Raw genomic sequence first — 22,456 nt, forward strand, 5'->3', positions numbered from 1 at the left:
TAATATGCCCAAGGGTCTGACCAAGGCCTTTGTCAGGACTGTAGATTGACCTTAGAAGACCATAGAGTAGGTGGTTTAGACAACAGCAATTTATGATCTCACAGTGCTGGATGCTGGAAGTCCAAGATCAAGGCAATAGCATGCCTAGTATCTTGTGCAGCCTCTCTTCCTGGTTTGCAGCTGCCATTTCTCACTGTGTCCTCACATGGCCACTCCTCTGAACTTTGGTGTTTCTTCCTCTCCTTATAAGGACACAGGTCCTGTCAGATTAAGGGACCACCTTCACAACCTCATTTAACCCTCATTACCTCCTTGTAGGCCTTATCTCCACATACAGACACATTGGGGGCTGGGATTTCAACAGCTCAGTTTGAGGGGACATAACAAATTGTGTGCTAGCCCCAGTCCTCTTTCTTCCCACTCCAGCTTCCCTGGCAGTTTCTCATAGGTGTAGGCTCCAAGTACACTATCTAAAGAACTTCCTGCCCACACATCTCTGTCTCAGTCTCAGCTCCAGGAAGTCCAATATGTGATGGGATTGAAGTGTTCAAACTGAGGCACAAAATAAGACTTGACCATGAAGAGTACCAGCTTTTCTACAGCAGGGATTCTCTCTCTCTCATCTTATTATTCTGTGTACCACACTTATGGAATGGCAAATGAGAGGTATTTAATAACTGCTAGTTGAAAGAATCAATGAATGAATTAATAAACAAGAACAAATTCTGTTTCTTGCACTTGTGACACAAGTTCAGAGCTAGTTTGATTCCCCAGCTCAAGCCAGAATACTTAACTTGCTAAATTAGGACTTCCTAAATACACTGAAACTGTATGATCATACCTGGAGCCTGGGATGGAGCAGTTTACAGTTGGAAGTCAGTTAGATTCAATTTTGAGGATTGCAGCTTTGTGAAATCTCAGAAGTCCAGTTGCTCAACATAGATTGCCTTGCAAGATTAACTTCCAAAGCATTAGCACTTTAATACGGTCATTGACTTAAATTAGTGTTTCACAAAAACTCCGTGCTTGACACTATCCCCCTGACTCCTAATGCCTTCGGATTCAAAGAGGCAATTAGGCCTCAACACATGGCCTGGTATTTATTTATTCTACCGATCATTAAAAACAAATATGTATTGAGAATCTATCATACTCAGGCAGTGTTCCAGGCATTACAGATTCAAAATCAATGGTCAACGAACTCCATAGTCTTTTCCATATGTGTAACATCTTACTGAGAGTGTAGATGGAAGGCTCAAGATCCAAGCAGCATGGTCAAGAGTAAGCTCTGTGCTAAGACTGAGTTTGACTATTGGCTCAGCAATAAACCTGGGCGGCTTATCTAACTTTTCTGCGCTTTAACTTCTTCCTTTGTAGAATGGGAACAGCAATATTTAAATATACTTCATGGGGTTGTTGTGATGATTATTTGAGATAAGCTCAGAAAATGCCTAGGGGGCTGGCACTGAGGTATAGCAGATGAAGCCACTGCCTGCAACACTGGCATCCCATATAGGCACTGTTTCGTATCCTGGCTGCTCCACTTCTCCACTTCTGATCCAGCTCCTTGTGAACGGCGTAGGAAAAGCTTGAAAGATGATTCAAGACTGGCGCCGCGGCTCACTAGGCTAATGCTCCACCTTGTGGCGCCGGCACACCGGGTTCTAGTCCCGGTTGGGGCACCAGATTCTGTCCTGGTTACCCCTCTTCCAGGCCAGCTCTCTGCTGTGGCCTGGGAGTGCAGTGGAGGATGGGCCAAGTCCTTGGGCCCTGCACCCCATGGGAGACCAGGAGAAGCACCTGGCTCCTGGCTTCGGATAAGCGCGGTGCGCCGGCTGCAGCGCGCTGGCCGCGGCAGCCATTGGAAGGTGAACCAATGGCAAAGGAAGACCTTTCTCTCTCTCTCTCTCTCTCTCTCTGTCCACTCTGCAAGTGTGTGGGCCCCTGCCACCCACGTGGGAGACCCAGATGAGGCTCCTGGCTCCTAGTTTTGGCCTGGCCCAGGGCTGGTTGTGGTGGCCTTCTGGATAGTGAACCAGAGGATAGAAGATCTCTCTCTCTCTCTCTCTCTCTCTCTGTAATGCTGACTTTCAAATTAATAAATAAATCTTTAAAAAAAAGAAAGAAAATGGCCGGCGCCGTGGCTCACTAGGCTAATCCTCCACCTTGTGGCGCAGGCACACCGGATTCTAGTCCCGGTCGGGGCGCCGGATTCTGTCCCGGTTGCCCCTCTTCCAGGCCAGCTCTCTGCTGTGGCCAGGGAGTGCAGTGGAAGATGGCCCAAGTGCTTGGGCCCTGCACCCCATGGGAAACCAGGAGAAGCACCTGGCTCCTGCCATCGGATCAGTGCGGTGTGCCGGCCACAGCGTGCCAGCCGTGGCGGCCATTGGAGGGTGAACCAACGGCAAAGGAAGACCTTTCTCTCTGTCTCTCTCTCTCTCACTGTCCACTCTGCCTGGAAAGAGAGAAAGAGAGAAAGAGAGAAAGAGAGAAAGAGAGAAAGAGAGAGAGAGAGAGAGAGAGAGAGAGAAAGAAAGAAAGAAAGAGAAAGAAAGAAAGAGAAAGAAAGAAAGAAAGAAAGAAAGAAAGAAAGAAAGAAAGAAAGAAAGAAAGAAAGAAAGAAAGAAAATGACCAGGGCCAGTGTTGTGGCGTAGCTGGTAAAGCCGCCATCTGTAATGCTAGCATCCCATATGGCTGCTGTTTCGAGATCTAGCTGCTCCACTTCTGACCCAGCTTCTTGCTGATGTGCCTGGGAGGGTACGAAGCAGATAGAAATAACAGTTCCCGTTAGTTCCAGGCAGAGTTACGGAGATAGAGATCCTCCACCTGCTGGTTCACTCCCTAAATGGCCACAACGGCTGGGTCTTGACCGGACCAAAGCCAGCCAGGAAACAGGAGCTACATCGGAGTCTCCCATGTGGGTGGCAACAGCTGATGCTTTCCCAGCAGCATCAGCAGGAATTTGGATTGGAAGTGGAGCAGTGGAGACTTGGACCAATGCTCATATGGGATATTGGAGTTGTAGGCAGTGGCTTAGCTGCCTGTACCACACCACCAGTCCCAAAAATAGCCTTTTTGTTTCTTGACCATTTCTTTGTTTTTGGAGATCACTAGTTCCTCTCTTCCAGTTCTGTATACCTTAATACATTATTGTGAACTGTGGTCACCCCACTGTTCTGTGGCTCACTAAACTTGTTACTTCTGTCTGTCTATGCATTGATACGTGTTATCCAACGTCCCTCTCTCCTGATCCCCTCACCCTTTCCAACCCCAGTAATGACTAGTCTCAGCTGGACTATTTTTTTTTTTAATTTCCACACATAAGGGAGTACATATAGCATTTGTCTTCCTGTTCCTGGCTTATTTCATTTTACAAAATTCTCTTCAGTTCCATCCATTTTGCTACAAACTACAGAATTTCATGGCTAAAATATTCCATTATATATATATATATATATGTGTGTGTGTGTGTGTGTACATGTATATATCACCTATAAAAATTTATTTCTATTTGAAATGCAAGGACACAGAGAGAGACAGGTGAACAGACAGAGATCTCCCATCATCTGATTCACTCTCCAAATGCCCATAAGAGCAGGAGCTGGGCCATGCCAAAGCCAGGAGCCAGGAACTCAGTCTGGGCCTCCCATGTGGGTGGCAGAGATCCAAATACTTGAGCCATCACCTGTCATCTCCCAGTATGTGCATTAGCAGGAAGCTGGGACTAGAAGTGGAGCCAGGATTCAAACCAGGTACTTTGCTATGGAACACAGATGTCCCAAGTGGCATCCTAACTGCTGTGTCACTTATCCCCTGACCACCTTTTCTTATCCATTCTTCTATCGATGAACATCTAGGCAGACTTTATATCTTGGCTACTGTGAGTAATGCTGCAATGATCCACAAACTTGTGAAGGCCCCTTCTAGTGACAGATTGGGAATGAAAGAGAAAGGATAAGAGGCAGTTACTCATCTTCAGAAATAGATGCAGCCTAAATGTGTTGGGGCAAGGGTGGGAGGGAGTAAGGTTCCATTTAGAGAATATTTATCCTTTTCACTGGTTTGGAGTCATGCTGATATTTTGAATTATGTATTTGGTCTTGGTTTCCATTTCCTGACACAGAACTCCTGAAATTCTTGGAATCACTGAAATGATAGTGTCTTTTAGTATGCTAATGAGTTGACAGGTGGCTGGTAGCTTCAGGATGGGAGTTGGTCTCCAAAAAGGCCAAGAAGGAGAATTGGGACTTTCAATGTCACTCCCCTAACCTCCCAAGAAGGGAGATAGGTTGAAAGCTAAGCTGAACACTCAAAGTCAGTGACGCATTCAGTCATGCCTACATAGCGGAGCTTTCATAGAAACCCAGAAGTAAGAGGTTCAGCGAGTTAAGTGTAGCTGAGCACGTGGAAGTTCCTAAAGGATGCCATACCTGGAGAGGCTGTAGAAGCTGTGCATGACTTCCCACAGACTTTGCCCTGTGTACCTCTTCACCTGAATCCTTCCGAAGATCCTTTATAGCAAACCAGTAGCCACATTTTCCTGAGTTTTGTGAGCTACAGTGGCAAATTAATGGAGCCTGAGGAAGGGGATGTGGGAACCCCAATCTATAGCTGATTGGTTAGAAACACAGATCAATCAAGCTACCTAGAGCTTGCGAGTAGCATCAGAAACAGGAGGCATTCTTGGGGTCTGAGCCCTCGACCTGTGGCATCTGACACTCTCCCAGGTAGACAGCATCTAAGTCAAATTGAATTAGAGGACATCCAGCTGGTGTCTGATACTACAGCACTGCTTGCTTGGTGGGTGGGGAAATACACACCCTCCCCACCACCACCGCCCACCCCTGCCAACTCTAGTGTAAGAAGCAGACCTTGTGGGTATGGTGGGAGAAGCTGTTTTCTTATATCCTCAAAATCACCCATCATGTTTTTCAGGTCTCCATTTGGAAGAAGGGGAAACCAGGGAGGCCCCTGAGCTGTTTCTGTCTTTGCTAAAGGAGCCAACAACTCAAGGCAGAAGGGGTTGTCTTTAGAAATGACATATGGCTAGGTAGGTTTTGAAAAATTAAAAATAGGAAAGGGTTTCCAGTGTTTCTAGCTTATTACGGCATAAAAATGAGAACCAATTTGCAAAGATGTGGGCAGTAGCAGAATGAATAGTGGAGGCTGATTAGGTACGTTTGCCCAGGGCAACTCATTAAAAAGCATCCGACTCCAGTACTGCAACCCCTATAATTTCCACTGCCTCCTACCCTTGCTACTTTATCAGCTTCAGAGGGAAAGTCAGTTAGTTTATTCTTCAGAAAAGCCCACTCCTGAAATATGTTTATTCCCCCATCCCTTTTCTTTCTTGTAGAAACACTGCACTCATTCAATTGCTTTTGGATGGTGGTGGGGGCATGGCAATACCTCTCCTTGGCCTTAAGGCAGGAGATTAAACACTGACATCACAACTCTATTTCCCTCCCTTCTCTGCTTTTGTCTTCCTTCTAGTCAACAACATACCATTACAGATGAGGCAAGGCACCATGTGCACATTCTCTGTGTGTACTTCAAATGTGGATTCAGCAAGCTCATTTCTTCTCTTTGTTTTGACAATGGGGAAGGGAAGGCTGCTTTGATCTTTGAAAATTATGGCTGTAAATAATGTCTATTCAAATATTGGCTCAAGATTAAAACAGTGATTGCTTTTGAGTAGTTTTTAGGATCTCTTCCCTCCTTTGGATACGTTAAATGTTCATCAAGTTCAAATTTCCACATTATATCTATGTATCTGAAGTGTATTTGGCAAGCAAATACTTTACTGTTTCTCAGGTAAATGTTCATGTTTTAGACATTTTTCTTATGATAAAAATAATGCATACTGTTCTCAAAGTTGTGCTATATTCCTAAAAAGTATAAATAAGGAAAAAAAATTATTAATCTGTAAACGCACCACTCAGAAATACTGCTAGAATACGTGTCTGTATTTTTTTGTAAATATGTGTATGGGCAAATCAGACACAGATTGAGCAGCTCTAATCTAAAAATCTGAAATGCTCCAAAATATGAAACTCTTTGAGTACCAACATGACTCCACAAGTGGAAAATTTCACACCATGAAACTGTTTCATGCACAAAATTATTAAAAGCATTGCACAAAATTACCTCCAGGCCACATTTATAAGGTGTATGTGAGACATAAATGAAATGTTGTATTTAGACTTGGGCAATATCCCCAAAATATCTCATTCCATATATGCATATCTTTCAAAAATCCAAAAAAATATGAAATCTGAAACATTCTGGTGCCAAGCATTTAGAATAGGGGAAGATCAACCTGTGTCTACTAAATTTCCCTTGTAAATTTGTCATCATAGTGGTTAGAAAGGTTTGAATTTTCCTTTTTTTGAACACACTATCATCTGGTGAACTTGAAGGTGCTCAATTTGGTTATCTGCCATGTACACTGTGAGATTTATTCTTACTGGTGCTTTGCTTGGGGGGCTTTTCAAAATCTATTTATTTATTTGATGGGTAGAGGGACAGAGAGCTCCTATCCATTGGTTCATTCTCCAGATGTCCACAATGGCCAAGGCTGGGAGAGGCCAGGCCCAGACTGAATGCAATCCAAGTCTTCCATGTAGGGGTGACTGGGACCCAATTAATCGAGCGGTCACTGCTGCCTCCCAGGCTCTGCATTGACAGGAAGCTGGAGTTTGGAGCCAGAGCCAAGAATCAAACCCAGGCACTTTGATGTGGGGTGCAGATATCTTAATCACAAGGTTACATGCTGGCTTATGGATTTTTATAGCCCCTCCCCCTATTTTTCTTTTCTGCTTTTATAAGGTATGGAGATGTGCTCTCCCGTGTGCATGAATGAGTGTCTTTAATTTGCTATTCTTTCTGAAGAGAATGACTAATAAAAGCTGCAATTTTTAATCTAACTCCAAGAATATTATGACTTTGGCCATAAACTTAAGTGCTGGGCAGTCAGGCTTCCAACATGTATCAATTCAATGCTATGTGTCTAACATGATGCTGAACTTTTTGTGGATGTAGCAAGACATCAGTTCTTAAATCACCAGCAGTTCCTGCAACTGTTGCCTAAGAGAGAATGAATTCCGGTGGAGTCTGGTACTGGGTGGTTCTTGGAGAAGTGAATGAACTGCACAGGCTAAACACTATGGTTCATCTTTGGAACAAGAAATGCTACTCTCACAGGCTCAGTGGCAAAAAAAAAAATGTCTTTACAAGTGTAAGGAATGGCAAGCAGCTTAGCTTGGCAAACAGCAGAGGAGCCATGCAGGGGAGAACAGACTGGAGGCCGATTTGTTTGGAGAACCTGGCCACTGGGCAGACAAGCCTGCATTTGCCAACACAGATGGGAAGGATCCCGAGTAGGTTTCCCAGCAGGGGAGTGATATAAAGATGAGGACATTCAAAGCAGATGATTTTATTGCCTGTGTGTATCTGAAGCTACATTATCCAGGATGATCATTCTAAGAGCACGCCTGCTAGGTTTCTGCCCCGTCGGAGTCTGGCCGTCTAAGGTGTGTGCAGCTTGTGCAGCTAGTATCACATCCTGTCCCACTGGGAAGGTTTGAGATGGGCCAATTCTGGCCCCTTGAAATAATTAGTTCCCACTGCTTTCTGAGTGCAGAACCAAAAGGAGCAATTTATTGGCATTATGGGTAATGCCCAGATACTGCCAACATAAAGTATTAAACTAACAGGGTTGGAAGACAGGACGGGGGCATTATTTTTCAACTCTAAATCTGATTTAAGAGGGAATACATCTCTACTCCCTAAAATTAGCACAAATAGCCATCACACAAAACGCGTTCTCCTGCTTTCATACAATGCTGGTAGGGATGCAACACGGCACCTGTGTAAGAGAATTTAGTCCTTTTTATCAAAATTGCATTTACCCTTTGAATTACTGATCTCATTATAGGAATCTGTTTCAAAGATATATTGATAAAAATGTAAGGATAAACTTATAGGCAAGGTTATTCATTACAACACATTTTAGCGAAAGATTGGAAATAATTCAAATTCCATCAGTAAGATACAGAAAGCCGACACATATCTACACAAAAGAATGCTGTGTAGCTATAGAAAGGTATGGTTATAATAGTTTTATGTACACTGGGGAGTGCTTTCCAGTTTACCCAAGGGAATGCCCAGAAGTTCTCAGAAAATGAAATCAAAAGGTAAGTATATTTTGTTAAAAATAATTTTAAAGGGCCGGTGCCGTGGCTCACTTGGCTAATCCTCCGCCTGCAGCACCGGCATCCCATATGGGCGCCGGGTTCTAGTCCCGGCTGCTCCTCTTCCAGTCCAGCTCTCTGCTGTGGCCCGGGAGTGCAGTGGAGGATGGTCCAAGTGCTTGGGTGCCTGCACCCGTGTGGGAGACCAGGAGGAAGCACCTGGCTCCTGCTTTGGATCGGCACAGCGTGCCTGCCATAGCAGCCATTTGGGGGGTGAACCAACGGAAGGAAAACCTTTCTGTCTCTCTCTCTCACTGTTTAACTCTATCTGTCAAATAAAAAAAATTTTAAAGTCCATGAAAATGAGGTGGCTTCAAAAACTTCATGGAAAGGGCATATTATGGCTCAGTTATGCATGGATTCCAAATTTTTTTCACTGTAATATATATTTGTCTTTTAATTATATTTTTTCATGAATTTTTGAAACATCTTCGTCTTATGAGGTTAAAAAAAGCAATGTGGGAAAAGTGTTTATTATAAGCCATCATTTATTCTAAGAAAGAGAAGGTATTAATGTGTCTATTCATATGTGTATAGGTATACATAATATGTGTATTTGCTGATTTTAGCAAAGGGAGCATAGACCTAAAGCTTAAACATTTTTAAAATGGTTATCAATGGAGGAGGGGAGCAGGAAACAACAAAATCACATCAAAAGCAATAGATAGAAGTGGAACTTCTTGGAATATACCCTGCTTTGTAGATTTGAATTTGGAAACATTAAATTATTTTACACAATTATGTTACAAAATTAAGTTTAAAAAGCAATTCCTAAAATTAAAAGCAATGTGAGACAGATGAAACAAACTATGTAACAACTTTTTGGCTTACCCAGAGAACTATTCCATATGATTTCAATTAAACACAATAATTTCACTTTACATTCCTAGAGAGATTATGTGCAAAGGATTGAAAACTAAAAATATCTTGGTAATGTCGGTGTTATGATCTGATATTGTGTGTTAATATTTATGTTGGCATTGTAAGGAACTGAGACTTGGGGCATGGAAAAAGGTGATATGGATATAACATAGATGATACTAAATAAAAATTTGTAAGGAAATATCATTATAACCTCATTGTATTTTATCTTTTAAAAACTCTATTTTCTAGCTTTGGATATAAAAAAAGACCTAAAAACAATGACCAATCCTGCATCAGTGAACACTTTTAATGTCCAAGTTGTGGTCTTTAAGTACCATTTTCCATCAAAAGGAACCTTGGATCGATGGCAAAATGACTGATGCTAGTACTAGGGCAGAAAAAGTGTGTAAGATAAGCCTAGAACATTCTGTCATACTAGAAAACAAAGAAGCTTTCTAAAACTACTATAGATTTCTCAAAAGGACACAAGAGGCACAGATTAATTATCAATAAAGATAAAAATTTTACTGGATTGAAACATTTATATATGTTAAACTGATTTTCTCATTCAAACTTTTAAAAATAAAACTCACTCATCACCTTTGAATCTTCTTTGGAGTGTATTAGAGGACCAACAGATGTTTTAAAAACTGTAACAAAAAGAGAAAAAAAAAAACCTAGCTATATCCTCTTTTTTTTCCCAACATGAATAAGCACATCAGAATAAACAAATAAAGAACTATGCATGGATTCCTCATTAAAGAAATGTATTTGCTGACAAACTAAAGAATGAAGGGATTATAACGTTACTATTTGACAATCTAATAAAATACTGGGTTTGGACAATGATTATCAGTTACTGCTAACATCACCAAAAGAGAGGAGGACAGATGTTTGGCTCAGCAGTTAAGATGCTGGCTGGGACACTCATATCCCACATCAGAGTAGCTGGATTTGAGTCCCAGTTCTGGCTCCTAACTCCAGCTTCCTGCTAATGCAGACTCTGGCAAGTAGTGGTGATGACTCAAGTAATTGGGTTTCTGCCATTCATGTGGGAGACCTGGATTGAGTTCCTGGCTCTTGACTTTAGCCCAGCCCAGCCCTGGCTGTAGTGGACATTTGGGAAGTGAACCGGCAGACATAAGATCTCTTTCTGTGTCTCTCTGTCTGTCAAACAAACAAACAAATACAAGAGAGAAAATCAGTCTTTGTTGGTCTTGAGATAGATCATTGCCAAAAAATTGAAATTGAATATGCTCAAGACTTTGTTTTAATAGTCAATTAGTAGGAAATATAGGAGACAGAGGAACAATGTCATGAGATGCAATTAGCCAGACTATAGAAAACATGGGACAAGTAACAAGTCCAAAAAAAAAAGTAAACCATTGCTACACACAGATCTTATTTGGATTATGATTCAATCAACACACTAAAAATACAAATAGGAGATAATCAGGGAAATTTGGATACTGGCTGAATATTTGATAATAAAAAACATTTTTTTACATGTGACAGTGGTATATTTGGAGAAAAATACTGAGATTTTACATGCAACGATCATAATTTTTTTGGAGGTGCAGACTGAGATACTTGCAGATGACATGATGGGAAATCATAGAATTGTTTATAAGAGAGCAGTGTGAGATGGGAAGGACCTTGGGTAGAGCAGTGGATGAAACAAGATTGTCCACGAGCTATAGGTTGTAACTAGGTGACGTGATGATTATGTCCATCACCAAATCAAAATAAGCAGGCTTAATTCTCTCAAGCAAATGAAGACGTAAATACAAAGAGAAGAACGCAAGAAAAATAATGTCTAATTTCTCCAAAGTTTACTAATTCACTTCAAAGTTCATGCATCATCTTTAAGTATTCTAAGTCTCTATCATGATTTCAAAAATACAGTTTATTTGTAGGACTCTAGAAAATCATCAATTAGAACTGAGAACTTCTGTAGCAAATTTGAACTTTAACTCAGTGTTCAGTGGTGAATTATACAATCCTAAATGTCTGGGCTTGTTAGAAAAGGTGACATTTTCAAATGTAATGTTTATGCATGAGTCATCTCTCTTATTACAGTCCACTGTTTAATCTATAGTAGCCTAGGTTTTTGATAAATTATATTTGCTGCAGGCTGTGTGCAACATTTTTTGCTAAGTTTTGACGGGTGCTAGCACAAACACCACTCATTTGTTGTCTCTTACTTACCAAGCTAAAACTTCTTTGTTGCAGATGGCACACAAGTCTGCTCTTTCATCCTTGACCTTCTTGGGACCTTTGCCTCTATCAACAATCTCTTCCTTGACTGTCTCACTCTCATCTCAAGCGGAATCTACCACTAGTGCCTTCCTCTTTATTTCTTCTGAAATGTTTCCCTCTCAACAAAGCTCAGCACCTGATGACCCTAGTCCCAGGATATACACTTTGTGTTTGTCTTTCTTTGACTATGACCGCAGGTCATCTGGGGAACTGTTTACAGTTTCAGAAATCAGCAGCCACCACTGAGAGGGAAGAAAAGGAAAAATACCTTTCTTAGAACTTGGCACAGATACAGATATTTTATGGAAGACAGCAAGGGAGGGGCTCAGTGATACTTTTACCTTCATTGTTGCAAGGGTGGTTATTCTTTACTTCTTATTTCAAGGTATCCACCTTGAAACTGAATTGTTTTCAATAGTCTTCCATTAGGGGTATAATTTTGTGGTATATCATGTCTGACTTCTTTTTATAATGTTACTAAATGGATGAGTAAAAATCACCAAAGCATACCTGGGAGTTAGGTAGTTTTCAGTATAATAGTTTATGCAATTAATAGATAAATATGTGCCACCCTCCAAACAGAGGTTAATTGAATTAATTTCAGTAACTTCATTGCTCAGATTTCTCTTTGTTATGTTCTAGCATATTAATAATAGACTTAATAATGTCCTGGATTTGTAAAGCATTACTATATTCAGACCATTTACATTGATGTTATCCTATAACATAGGCAAAGCAATTATTTGAAAAAATAAGAAATTTGTATCCAATGAGGCCATAAGACCTGCCAAGTTAGTGACAGAACCCAGTCAACCAATGCTCAGGTTTGACTCCCACTTCGTTTTTCAAATGACTACCTTTCAGTGTCAATGATTATTTTTATTGGGGGAGAAATTCTTGGAAAAGCACCCATTTGCTATCTTGGAATGCTTGTGTTCACCCCAAATTCATGCATTGAAATCCTAACTCCCAAGGATATAGGGTATTTGAAAGGTGATTAGGTTAAGAGGGTGCCATTCCCATGGATAGAGATAGTACCTTTATAAAAGACTCTGGAGAGGCCGGCGCCGCGGCTCACTAGGCTAATCCTCCGCCTGTGGCACTGCCACTCTGGGTTCTAGTCCCGGTTGGGGCGCCGGATTCTGTCCGGGTTGCTCCTCTTCCAGGCCAGCTCTCTGCTGTGGCCTGGGAGCGCAGTGGAGGATGGCCCAAGTGCTTGGTCCCTGCACCCCATGGGAGACTGGAAGCACCTGGCTTCTGGCTTTGGATCGGCGCAGCAAGCCCGCCATAGCGGCCATTTGGGGTGTGAACCAATGGAAGGAAGACCTTTCTCTCTCTCTCTCTCACTGTCTAAATCTGCCTGTTCAAAAACAAACAAACAAACAAACAAACAAAAAAACAAAACTCTAGAGAGCTCTCTTACCTCTTCCACCGTGTGAGGACACAGTAAGAAGACACAGTCTAGCCGGCGCCGTTGCTTAGCTGGTTAAAGCACCTGTCTAGTAAGAAGACACAGTCTATGAACCAGGAAACAGGCTCTTGGCAGACAGCAAATCTGACAGCACCTTGATCTTGGATTTCCCAGCCTCCAGGACTGTGAAAAATAAATATTTGTTGTTCATAAGTCATCATGTCTATGGTATTCTGTTATAGTAACCTGAACAGACTGAGACACAGACGTTTTGTGAATCAGGACGCTGGGCATGGCTTAACTGAATCCTCTGCTTAGAACTCACAAGTCTGCAACTGAGGTGTCAGTCAGAGCGCTGTGGTCTCATTTGATGGCTGGGAGTCTCTCTCTTTTAAGATTTATTTGTTTATTTGAAAGTGAGAGTTACAGAGCAGAGAGAGAGAGAGAGAGAGAGAGCACATCCATCTGCCAGTTTGCTCCACAAATGGCCACAACAACAGCAGCTGATCTGATCTGAAGCCAGGAGCCAGGAGCTTCTTCCAGATCTCCCATGTTGATGCAGGGGCCCAAGGACTTGGACCATCTTCCACTGTTATCCCAGGAACATTATCATGGAGCTGGATCAGAAGTGGAGCAGCCAGGACTCCAATAGGTGCCCGTATGGGATGACGGTGCTGCCAGAGGAATTGGCTCAAATCACCACGGCACAGTGCCGGGCCCCTGGAAGTCTCTAAAAGCTCATTCACCGTATAGACTAAATTCAGTTCCTGGAAGCTGAAGAACTCATGAAATCTTTCATCTTCTTTGAAGCAAGCAGGAGACTGTCTCTCTGGTGCTTCATCTTCTTTTAAGAACTCCCCTAATAGGCAGGTGCCGCGGCTCACTAGGCTAATCCTCCGCCTTGTGGCGCCGGCACACCGAGTTCTAGTCCCGGTCAGGGCGCCAGATTCTGTTCCGGTTGCCCCTCTTCCAGGCCAGCTCTCTGCTGTGGCCAGGGAGTGCAGTGGAGGATGGCCCAAGTGCTTGGGCCCTGCATCCCATGGGAGACCAGGATAAGTACCTGGCTCCTGCCTTCGGATCAGCGCGGTGTACCGGCCGCAGCTTGCCGGTTGCGGCGGCCATTGGAGGGTGAACCAATGGCAAAGGAAGACCTTTCTCTCTGTCTCTCTCTCTCACTGTCCACTCTGCCTTTCAAAAAAATAAAAAAAATAAAAAAAGAACTCCCCTAATAAATGAGGTCCACCCAATATATTATTTCTTTTTGTTAACTCAAAATCAACGGATTGGTACCTTAATTATAGAAGTGAAGTCACAAACTTGAGGGAAGGAAATTATAGAGGAAATTATATCAAGAGGTAGAAATTTGGGGGGCCATCTTAGAATTCAGCCTACCAAAACCAGTTTACTGAAAACTTCAAAAATATTTTTCAAGAAATTAAAGAAGTCTTGAATAAACAGAGATATACCACATTCATGGGTTGGAAAGCTCAATAATGTTGAGACATCACTTCTTCTGAAATTGATTTATACCTGCAATACAATTAACATTAAAATTCCAGCAGGCTTTTTTGTAGACATTGGCAAACTTACTCTAAAATTCATGTGTGAATGTCAGGTACCCAGAATAGCAAAAACAGTTTTGAAAAAGATTAGCAGACTAACAGTACTTAATTTCAAAACATATCATAAGGCTACAGTTATCAAGTCAATATAGGGATTAACATCAAGATAGATAAGTAGGTAAATGAAATAGAATGAAAAATCAGTAAATGGATCCACACGTATATAGACAGCTACTTTTTAAACCTTCATTTATTGCTTCACTAATGATCTCAAGGATTTTCTTTATATAAGTCCTTTTCTGACCTATATAATTTTCCTTCTGTTGGAAGGAAAAGCCCTGAAACCAGTTAAATTTAGCAACTTTTCAAGAAAAAGGTTTTAAAACAGGGAAGCATTTCTAACTGAAGATGCATGAGACTGCTCCCACCTGCAACTGTGGTGAACTGTATTTACAACCAGAAAAAGAAGAAATCACATAAGAAGTTACCTGATTGGTGCAGTTTGACATTTGCTTCAATTTGGGCATCATTTGGCAACTTTCATCTTAGGATTGACTGAGCTTTTAGCTGCTATGATTGGCTGAAGCTTGCTTGCTTGGCTACCACTTAGGTTAGAGTATAACCTGCTTGCATATCAAGTTCGGTTGTAGTTCACTATGTACTGAGGCCATTTGGGCCAATTTTCTCACCCAGATATGGAAACCAATTTACACCAAATTTAACACTTTTTTTCCCTCCTTAGGAATTTCTTTCAATATTTTTTGGCAGGATGTCCACATCTTTTATTTCCTTGCTATTTTTGTTTCCAATTTCAGTGGTTTTTGCTCTTAAATTTGCTTCATTCACTCTGCTTATTTTAGTTTTAATTCTTTTTGTTTCTTATGATTGAAAATTGAATCATTGGCTTAAGACCAATTTTCTTGTATAATATAAGCATTTAATGCTATAAATTTCCCTTTAAACACTGCTCAACTGCATGCCATGTCTTTGGCAATGTCATATTGTTATTTCTTGAATTAAAATATTTTCTACCAATGGATTATTTAGATGTGTGCCATTTATTAGATTATTGACTTATAGTTCAATTCTATTTTTGTCAGATAACATAGTTTGCATGATTTCACTTGATTTATTCTTGTTAAAGCCTGTTTTTGATTGAGGATATAGTCTATTTTGGAATGTTCCATATGTCAAAGGTAAAGAAGAACACATGAATTTTCCTCTTTTACAGTAGACAAATCAGGTTATGCTGAATGATACTGCTCTTCAGGTCTATATCTATATATTTACCTCAGACTGCCTGAGCAATATACCATAGACTGGGTGGTTTAAACAATAATAACTTATTTCTAACCATTTGAAGGCAGACAAGATCCAAGATCAAGGTGCTGGCTTATTCTGTTCCTGGTGAGGGCTCTCTCCCTGGCTTGCAGATGGTCCCCTTCTTGCTGTGTGCTTATTTGACCTTTTCTGGGTGTGCATGTGTAAAGAGAGGCAGAGAGAGAGAGAGAGAAAGAGAGGGAGAGAATCTCTTTTCCTCTTAGAAGGTCGCTAATTCTATCCGATTAGTAACCCATCCTTATTAGCTCATATAGTTGCACTGGGAATTAGTACTTCAACATGAATTTTGGGAGAGCACAATTCAGTGTATAGCAATGCCCTTTCAAATTTCTAATTATTCTATCTAATTATCAAGAAAGTAATGTTGAAATCGCTGGCTGTAATTATGGATTTGTTTATTTTTTATTTATCAGTTTTTTTCTTTATTTTAAATTAGGGTTGATAGTGCATACAAATTTAGGATTGTGTGTCTTATTGATGAACTGACTCTTCCATCATTCGATAATATCCCCCTTCATCACTGGTATTTTTTCTTATTCTGAAGTATGTTTTTTTGCTTGATATTAATATAATCTCTCCAATTTCCTTTTGATTGGAAATTTCGTGGTATAGCTTTTCCCATTATTTTATTTTTTGCATATATATATATACACTCTTTATTTAAAATGGATTTCTTGTATATAACATGTGATTGGATGTTGTTTCTTAACCAATATGACAATATTTACCTTATAATTTTGTTTTGAGACCATTTAATTTGATGCAATTATTGATATGCTTGGATTCGACTGTATCATTTTGTTTTGTTTATTCTCTCCTTTTTGTTTTTCTTTTCTTATTAGAATTACTTGAATTTCTTTAGTATCTTATTTTGATTGGTATATTTTGGGGCTATAGCTCTTTGTATTAATCTTTGTTTTTGTTCTAAGGATTTATATATATATATATATATATTTCTCCTTGTAGCTGATAATGTTTCACTACTTTAAGTAAAATGTAAACATAGTTACAACTGTACATTTTTCAAGATTTATTTATTTATTTGAGAGGCAGAGTCACAGACTCACTCTCTCTCTCTCTCTCAGTCCAGGTCCCCATGTGGTTGGTGGGAACCCAATTACTTGAGCCACTGCCTCCTGGGGTCCAGGTTAGTAGGAAGCTGGAGTCAGGAGCTGGAGCTTGATACTGAACCCAAGTTCTCTGATGTGGGATGTGGATGTCCTAACTGGTATCTTAACTACTACCCCAAACACCTGCCCCTATATTGACCATTTTCTTTTCTTTTTTAAAAGATTTGTTTATTTATTTGAAAGGCTGAACTACAAAGAGAGAGAGAGAGTCATCCATCTGTGGTTCATACCCCAAATGGCAACAACGGCCAGAGCTGAGCCGATCAGAAGCCAGGAGTCAGGAGCTTCTTTCGGGTTCCCCACGTGGGTGCAGGGGCCCAAGGATTTGGGCCATCTTCTACTGCTTTCCCAGACCATAGCAGAGAGCTGGATAGGAAGTGGAACAGCCAAACTCAAACCGGCGCCCATATGGGATACTGGTGCTTCAGGTCAGGGCGTTAACCCGCTGTGCCACAGTGCTGGCCCTGACTTTTTTATTTTTGAGCTATGCTTATGTTGCAAGCAGTTTTTTTGCTCTGAGTCTCCAGGACTTGAACCAGCACCAATATGGAATGCCTGTACCGCAAGTGGAGGCTTACCATACTATGCCACAGTGCTGGCCCCACATTTCCTTACTCTTTTCTCTGTCACAGTTGTCAAATGTATTACAAGCCCACTATGCAATGTTACATTTTTTTTTTTGTTTTCAGAATTATACATACCTTGAGGAATTTAAGAGAAAGAAAATAACATTTTATAATGACTATGATATTTATGATTTTTGCTATTCTTCATTTCTAAAGTTGCAATTTTCTGTCATGTATCATTTTGCTCTTGTCTAAATAATTTCCTTTAACATTTCCTTGAGAGTATGTTTGCTGGTGAAAAATTCCCTTACTTTGTCCTCATTGAAGCCTGTTTTTATTTTGCCTTCATTTTGAAGAGTATCTTTGCTTTATTTAGAATTTTGACATGCTTTTCTTTCAGCACTTAAAAATGCTCTCCCGGAGGTGAGCATTGTGACACAGTGGATTAAACCGCCCCTTGAGGTGCTCACATCTCATATCAGAATGCTTGGGATCCAGTTCCACTTCTGCTTCCAATCCAGCTTCCTGCTAGTGTGCCTTGGAGGCAGCAAATGACGACTCAAGTACTTGAGTTCCTGATACCCATGTGGAAGACCCAGGTGAAGTTCCTTGCTCCTAGTTTCAGCCCCCAGCCGTTGTAGACATTTTGGGAGTAAACCAGTAGGTGGAAGATTCTCTCTCTCTCTCTCTCTCTCTCTCTCTCTTTCCACTTTGCCTTTCCAATAAATAAAGAAATAAAATCTTCAAAAGTGATTTTAAAATATTATTCCAATGTCTTTTGGCTTCCTACTTTCTTATGAAAAATCAGTAGCAATTCAAACTCATTGTTCTTCTAGATAAAACATATTGTTTTTTTTCCTGGTTGCTTTCGGGACTATTTTTTCTTTTAAGTTTTTTTTTCTTTTAGCTTCCATATCTTTTCTGGGAACTTGTACCTTTCCATTCATAACAAGTGTGTGTATCTTTTTTTTTTTTTTCATTCCCTCTGAGCCCAACCTAAATCATTCTTCCCTCCCCAACTCCTTCATTCTGGGTCAAAACAAAGATATCCTAAGCCCTTCCCCTACCCCCAACCCAGTGCAAGAGGATCAACAAAAGACAAAAAACAATGAGACTCTCCTTACCAAGAAAGAGACTCAACAGAGTGGCATTCTTATTCTGAAAGAGATTCAACAAAGAGTGGCATTCTTATTCCCATGGACCCTTCCAAACTATGTAATGCTGGTGTGATCATGCAAAGGATGCCTCTTGGCACACCATTAACAGCCTTTTGGGTACACCAACAGCTGCTACATCTTGCCATTGTTTTCTTTTGAGATTCAGAAGTTCCAACAGCATTCTTGATCTTCTTCATTTATTCAACTTTAAACAGTCAAATGCTTCAAAGAGCAAGCACCTAGGACATTGTTAGCCTGAAAAAAAATAAGGCCTATCTCTCCCAGGTTAAGTTGTTTTAGGCATGATCATATTAATCACTTTGACTCCAAGTATAGCTGGAACTAAGCAGAACTGCAAAGTTTCAGAGATGAAAAATGGGCTTAAATAATTAAACTAATGCAATGAAAATCTAAATTTCCAAAGACCACTAAGTTACCAAAAACATTGAATTGACTGTAGCAGCAGTAATGACATAATTCGATTTTTTTTTTGACAGGCAGAATTAGACAGTGAGAGAGAGAGAGAGAGAGAGAGAGAAAGGTCTTCCTTTCCGTTGGTTCACCCCCCAAATGGCCACTACGGCTGGCACACTGCACTGATCCGAAGGCAGGAGCTCGGTGCTTCCTCCTGGTCTCCCACATGGGTGCAGGGCCCAAGGACTTGGGCCATCCTCCACTGCCTTCCTGGGCCACAGCAGAGAGCTGGACTGGAAGAGGAGCAACCGGGACAGAATCTGGTGCCCTGACCGGGACTAGAACCCAGTGTGCCGGCGCTGCAAGGTGGAGGATTAGCCTACTGAGCCGAGGCGCCGGCCAATTCGATTTCTATAAGGGAAATTATTTAAAGTCCCTAGACAAAAGATAGTAAACAATTATTGGGAATCATTAAAATCAGAACCACAGATTTCAAACACTTATCTCTCTGTGCCTATATGCTGTCCAACTCAATCCCAAAAAGGAACCAGAATCAGCTTCCTACAAACATAAGACTCCTAAGAGAAATCGTATTAGTTCCTGGGGAAACTGTACCTCCTGAAGTAGACTTTAAAAATGAATGTGAGAAATCCAAGTATATGACAATAAACTACTTTTTCCTTCTCACTGTAATTTTTCTTAGATGTGTATCTTTTTTTAAAAGATTTTATTTATTTGAGAGGTAGAGTTACAGACAGAGAGAGGGAGAGACAGAGAAAGGTCTTCCATCTGCTGGTTCACTCCCTAAATGGCTGCAAGGGCAGGAGCTTGTATGATCCAAAGCCAGGAACCAGGAGCTTCTTCCTGGTCTCCTACATGGGTGCAGGGGCCCAAGCACTTGGACCACCTTCCATGGCTTTCCCAGGCCATAGCAAAGAGCTGGATCGGAGAGGAGCAGCCAGGACTCAAACCGGCGCCCATATGGGATTCTGACACTGCAGGCAGAGGCTTAGCCCACTATGTCACAGCGCTGCCCCCAAGTGTGTATATCTTTACCTCATCAAAAATAGTTATTACAATTCCTTTAATGTCTTATAATCTCAGAACACAATCATCTTGGAGTTGGTTCCTGTTGATTACTTTTTTCCCTTGAAAATGGTCATACTTTTCCAGTTCTTTGTACATTAAATAACTGTGGGCAACATTCTGTACATCTTCAATTTTGTGTTGTGAAACACTGAATCCTTTTAAATTTATCTAGAAAATGATGTGTGCATGTATGTGTGTTTGTGGGTGTGTACCTATGTGTGTGTGTACATGTGTTTTGTGTATCAGACAATCAATCCAGTTAGATACAGACCATAAGTTGTTATTTTATTCTCTGTCGTTAGTGGTTCCAAGGTCTGTTCTGTTTTCAAAGTCCTTTCTTTGGGCTTGTCCCATGTGTGCACCACTTTGGCGTCGATCTGGAAACGAGGAAGTGGTTTATAGTGCATCTCAGCTCTCAAAGCTTTCCCTACGCTGTCTTTGTTTTGTCCCCATGCGTAAGCCACTCGGGATGATTCCAGGATTTAGGAGTGATTCTTGGTCTAGTTCTCAAAGTCTTTCCTTGCTGATTTTGGTCTGTCCTCAGCATGCACAGCTCAGGTGTGTGCTCGGGTCTTGCCTGAGATGACACATGGGATTCAGAAATCACCTTCTTCTTCTTCTTCTTCTTCTTTTTTTTCTTTTTTTTTTTTTTTTTTTGACAGGCAGAGTGGACAGTGAGAGAGAGAGACAGAGAGAAAGGTCTTCCTTTGCCGTTGGTTCACCCTCCAATGGCTGGCGTGGCCGGCGCGCTGCAGCCGGCGCGCTGCAGCCGGCACACCACACTGATTGGAAGGCAGGAGTCAGGTGCTTCCTCCTGGTCTCCCATGGGGTGCAGGGCCCAAGCACCTGGGCCATCCTCCACTGCACTCCCGGGCCACAGCAGAGAGCTGGCCTGGAAGAGGGGCAACCGGGACAGAATCCGGTGCCCTGACCGGGATTAGAACCCGGTGTGCCGGCACCGCAAGGTGGAGGATTAGCCTAGTGAGCCGTGGCGCCAGCCCAGAAATCACCTTCTCCACCTCTCGCTTCTCTGGGATTCTTCCGCCCTCCCTCCCCACTGACACACACATTAGCTTGTAGAGGGCTCTTTTTTTGGTCCTATGGCTAGAAAGATGATGGCTCTCTTAGAGATTTTATTGCCTATCCAGGCACTGCCACAGCTCTTAGCTAGTGTTCATTTCTGGGCTACAAGAAAAAAAAAAAAAAAAAAAAGAGGAAAAACACCTGGAAAACTCATTCTGCCATACGGGTCACTTCTTCAAGATGTGATTCCTTTCCACAATCTGCCTGCTTTTGTTTACTTCTCAGAGTCGGTGGGTTGCCGTTTTTCAGTATTTTGTGCAGAGTTTTGAATTATAATTAAGAGGCTTACTCCATCTTGGCCAGCGCTGCGAATAGCTTTTCACTTCATTTCTAAGAAGAGAATATAGTCTTCCTATTTGCTGCACAGTCTCCTGTCAGATTCCAGGCAAGACATGAGCCCTTACAAAAAGAGCATAGGCCTGTGTCCACCAGGAGACAGCACTGACAAACTCATACTTTCCCCGGGCCTCTGAAGCCTCCAGGACATGGACGTAATCTTGGCAGCCCCTGGCTTCAAATTCCTGCAAAGCAAACACTGGGACCCCAAACTTCCCACCACCTCAGTCCTGCTCTTTCCTGGGTCTTGGTGGCTGGAGTGCTTGATAATGGCAGGGGAGCTTCTTCCAGGTGTGCGGCCAGTGGTTACTGTTTTCAGTGCTTGCTCCACTAGCCAAGGCTGTTTGGGTGGAAGAGGGATTCTCCATGGTAGTATTTACAATTCTTTTTGTAGAACCTAGAAGCTGACTCTTTCAGTATTCTCTTCTTTCTTCTTTTTTTTTTTTTACGATTTATTTATTTATTTATCTGAAAAAGTTACAGAGAAAAAGAAGGAGAGAGAGAGAAAGAGGTCTTCCATCTGCTGGTTCACTCCCCAAATGGTCACAATGGCTGGAGCTGAGCCGATCCAAAGCCAGGAGCCAGGAGTTTCTTCCAGGTTCCCCACCGTGGGTGCAGGGGCCCAAGGACTTGGACCATCTTCTACTGCTTTCCCAGGAGCATTAGCAGGGAGTTGGATTGGAAGTGGAACAGCGAGTACTCAAACTGACACTCATATTGGATGACAGTGCCACATTTATCCACTATTCCATGGTGCCAGCCCCTCAGTGTTTTCAAAACCACTTGTCTGAAGGAAGCTGGGATAACTGTGTTTTGTATGAAGTTGAAAACTTTGGGAGTCATTATTGGTTGCTTATCAAATACTTCTGGCTCTCCAACTTCTCAGCACTTGGCCCTCCTGTGGTTGGATCAGGCCACCTGATTAATTCTGTTTTAGAAGTTGAGTTGAAAGTGATGGAGTATTATTTCCAGGCTGGAACATAAATTACCA

This window comes from Oryctolagus cuniculus, chromosome X (assembly GCF_051225735.1).
Source record: "Oryctolagus cuniculus isolate XC-2025 breed Fujian yellow rabbit chromosome X, ASM5122573v1, whole genome shotgun sequence".
Taxonomy (NCBI): Eukaryota; Metazoa; Chordata; class Mammalia; order Lagomorpha; family Leporidae; genus Oryctolagus; species Oryctolagus cuniculus.